Here is a 4,782-nt window from a genome sequence, read left to right as displayed (position 1 = left end):
TGGGACTATAACTCACTTTCACAGATTTTTACTTCGTCGGGAAGTAAGACTTGGCCACTGGTTGATTCACGAACCTATAACAATATATACATATATATCAAAGTATGTTCAAAATATATTTACAACACTTTTAATATATTTTGATGTTTTAAGTTTATTAAGTCAGCTGTCCTCGTTAGTAACCTACAACTAGTTGTCCACAGTTAGATGTACAGAAATAAATCGATAAATATTATCTTGAATCAATCCACGACCCAGTGTATACGTATCTCAGTATTGATCACAACTCAAACTATATATATTTTGGAATCAACCTCAACCCTGTATAGCTAACTCCAACATTCACATATAGAGTGTCTATGGTTGTTCCGAAATATATATAGATGTGTCGACATGATAGGTCGAAACATTGTATACGTGTCTATGGTATCTCAAGATTACATAATATACAATACAAGTTGATTAAGTTTTGGTTGGAATAGATTTGTTACCAATTTTCACGTAGCTAAAATGAGAAAAATTATCCAATCTTGTTTTACCCATAACTCCTTCATTTTAAATCCGTTTTGAGTGAATCAAATTGCTATGGTTTCATATTGAACTCTATTTTATGAATTTAAACAGAAAAAGTATAGGTTTATAGTCGGAAAAATAAGTTACAAGTCGTTTTTGTAAAGGTAGTCATTTCAGTCGAAAGAACGACGTCTAGATGACCATTTTAGAAAACATACTTCCACTTTGAGTTTAACCATAATTTTTGGATATAGTTTCATGTTCATAATAAAAATCATTTTCTCAGAATAGAAACTTTTAAATCAAAGTTTATCATAGTTTTTAATTAACTAACCCAAAACAGCCCGCGGTGTTACTACGACGGCGTAAATCCGGTTTTACGGTGTTTTTCGTGTTTCCAGGTTTTAAATCATTAAGTTAGCATATCATATAGATATAGAACATGTGTTTAGTTGATTTTAAAAGTCAAGTTAGAAGGATTAACTTTTGTTTGCGAACAAGTTTAGAATTAACTAAACTATGTTCTAGTGATTACAAGTTTAAACCTTCGAATAAGATAGCTTTATATGTATGAATCGAATGATGTTATGAACATCATTACTACCTTAAGTTCCTTGGATAAACCTACTGGAAAAGAGAAAAATGGATCTAGCTTCAACGGATCCTTGGATGGCTCGAAGTTCTTGAAGCAGAATCATGACACGAAAACAAGTTCAAGTAAGATCATCACTTGAAATAAGATTGTTATAGTTATAGAAATTGAACCAAAGTTTGAATATGATTATTACCTTGTATTAGAATGATAACCTACTGTAAGAAACAAAGATTTCTTGAGGTTGGATGATCACCTTACAAGATTGGAAGTGAGCTAGCAAACTTGAAAGTATTCTTGATTTTATGAAACTAGAACTTTTGAAATTTATGAAGAACACTTAGAACTTGAAGATAGAACTTGAGAGAGATCAATTAGATGAAGAAAATTGAAGAATGAAAGTGTTTGTAGGTGTTTTTGGTCGTTGGTGTATGGATTAGATATAAAGGATATGTAATTTTGTTTTCATGTAAATAAGTCATGAATGATTACTCATATTTTTGTAATTTTATGAGATATTTCATGCTAGTTGCCAAATGATGGTTCCCACATGTGTTAGGTGACTCACATGGGCTGCTAAGAGCTGATCATTGGAGTGTATATACCAATAGTACATACATCTAAAAGCTGTGTATTGTACGAGTACGAATACGGGTGCATACGAGTAGAATTGTTGATGAAACTGAACGAGGATGTAATTGTAAGCATTTTTGTTAAGTAGAAGTATTTTGATAAGTGTCTTGAAGTCTTTCAAAAGTGTATGAATACATATTAAAACACTACATGTATATACATTTTAACTGAGTCGTTAAGTCATCGTTAGTCGTTACATGTAAATGTTGTTTTGAAACCTTTAGGTTAACGATCTTGTTGAATGTTGTTAACCCATTGTTTATTATAACAACTGAGATGTTAAATTATTATATTATCATGATATTATGATATATAATATATCTTAGTATGATGTATATACAGTTAAATGTCGTTACAACGATAATCGTTACATATATGTCTCGTTTCGAAATCATTAAGTTAGTAGCCTTATTTTTACATATGTATTTCATTGTTAATACACTTAATAATATATTTACTTATCATTTAACATAATTAACCAAGTGTATCAATATCTTAATATGATTCATATGTACCTAGTAAGACGTTGTTATAACGATAATCGTTATATATATCGTTTTCGAGTTTCTTAAATTAATAGTCTCATTTTATGTATATAACTCATTGTTAAAATACCTAATGAGATACATACTTATAATAAAAATATGTTAACTATATATATAACCATATATATGTCATCGTATAGTTTTTATAAGTTTTAACGTTCGTGAATCACCGGTCAACTTGGGTGGTCAATTGTCTATATGAAACATATTTCAATTAATCAAGTCTTAACAAGTTTGATTGCTTAACATGTTGGAAACATTTAATCATGTAAATATCAATCTTAATTAATTTATATAAACATGGAAAAGTTCGGGTCACTACAGTACCTACCCGTTAAATAAATTTCGTCCCGAAATTTTAAGCTGTTGAAGGTGTTGACGAATCTTCTGGAAATAGATGCGGGTATTTCTTCTTCATCTGATCTTCACGCTCCCAGGTGAACTCGGGTCCTCTACGAGCATTCCATCGAACCTTAACAATTGGTATTTTGTTTTGCTTAAGTCTTTTAACCTCACGATCCATTATTTCGACGGGTTCTTCGATGAATTGAAGTTTTTCGTTGATTTGGATTTCATCTAACGGAATAGTGAGATCTTCTTTAGCAAAACATTTCTTCAAATTCGAGACGTGGAAAGTGTTATGTACAGCCACGAGTTGTTGAGGTAACTCAAGTCGGTAAGCTACTGGTCCGACACGATCAATAATCTTGAATGGTCCAATATACCTTGGATTTAATTTCCCTCGTTTACCAAATCGAACAACGCCTTTCCAAGGTGCAACTTTAAGCATGACCATCTCTCCAATTTCAAATTCTATATCTTTTCTTTTAATGTCAGCGTAGCTCTTTTGTCGACTTTGGGCGGTTTTCAACCGTTGTTGAATTTGGATGATCTTCTCGGTAGTTTCTTGTATAATCTCCGGACCCGTAATCTGTCTATCCCCCACTTCACTCCAACAAATTGGAGACCTGCACTTTCTACCATAAAGTGCTTCAAACGGCGCCATCTCAATGCTTGAATGGTAGCTGTTGTTGTAGGAAAATTCTGCTAACGGTAGATGTCGATCCCAACTGTTTCCGAAATCAATAACACATCCTCGTAGCATGTCTTCAAGCGTTTGTATCGTCCTTTCGCTCTGCCCATCAGTTTGTGGATGATAGGCAGTACTCATGTCTAGACGAGTTCCTAATGCTTGCTGTAATGTCTGCCAGAATCTTGAAGTAAATCTGCCATCCCTATCAGAGATAATAGAGATTGGTATTCCATGTCTGGAGACGACTTCCTTCAAATACAGTCGTGCTAACTTCTCCATCTTGTCATCTTCTCTTATTGGCAGGAAGTGTGCTGATTTGGTGAGACGATCAACTATTACCCAAATAGTATCAAAACCACTTGCAGCCCTTGGCAATTTAGTGATGAAATCTATGGTAATGTTTTCCCATTTCCATTCCGGGATTTCGGGTTGTTGAAGTAGACCTGATGGTTTCTGATGCTCAGCTTTGACCTTAGAGCACGTCAAACATTCTCCTACGTATTTAGCAACATCGGCTTTCATACCCGGCCACCAAAAATGTTTCTTGAGATCCTTGTACATCTTCCCCGTTCCAGGATGTATTGAGTATCTGGTTTTATGAGCTTCTCTAAGTACCATTTCTCTCATATCTCCAAATTTTGGTACCCAAATCCTTTCAGCCCTATACCGGGTTCCGTCTTCCCGAATATTAAGATGCTTCTCCGATCCTTTGGGTATTTCATCCTTTAAATTTCCCTCTTTTAAAACTCCTTGTTGCGCCTCCTTTATTTGAGTAGTAAGGTTATTATGAATCATTATATTCATAGATTTTACTCGAATGGGTTCTCTGTCCTTCCTGCTCAAGGCATCGGCTACCACATTTGCCTTCCCCGGGTGGTAACGAATCTCAAAGTCGTAATCATTCAACAATTCAATCCACCTACGCTGCCTCATATTCAGTTGTTTCTGATTAAATATATGCTGAAGACTTTTGTGGTCGGTATATATAATACTTTTGACCCCATATAAGTAGTGCCTCCAAGTCTTAAATGCAAAAACAACCGCTCCTAATTCCAAATCATGCGTCGTATAATTTTGTTCGTGAATCTTCAATTGTCTAGATGCATAAGCAATCACCTTCGTTCGTTGCATTAATACACAACCGAGACCTTGCTTTGATGCGTCACAATAAATCACAAAATCATCATTCCCTTCAGGCAATGACAATATAGGTGCCGTAGTTAGCTTTTTCTTCAATAACTGAAACGCTTTCTCTTGTTCATCATTCCATTCAAATTTCTTCCCTTTATGCGTTAATGCAGTCAAGGGTTTTGCTATTCTGGAAAAGTCTTGGATGAACCTTCTGTAGTAACCAGCTAGTCCTAAAAACTGGCGTATGTGTTTCGGAATTTTCGGGGTTTCCCACTTTTCAACAGTTTCTATCTTTGCCGGATCCACCTTAATACCTTCTTTGTTCACTATGTGAC

This window comes from Rutidosis leptorrhynchoides, chromosome 11, assembly GCF_046630445.1.
Source record: "Rutidosis leptorrhynchoides isolate AG116_Rl617_1_P2 chromosome 11, CSIRO_AGI_Rlap_v1, whole genome shotgun sequence".
Taxonomy (NCBI): Eukaryota; Viridiplantae; Streptophyta; class Magnoliopsida; order Asterales; family Asteraceae; genus Rutidosis; species Rutidosis leptorrhynchoides.
The sequence above is the reverse complement of the archived record's forward strand: the minus strand, read 5'-3'. Positions refer to the sequence as shown.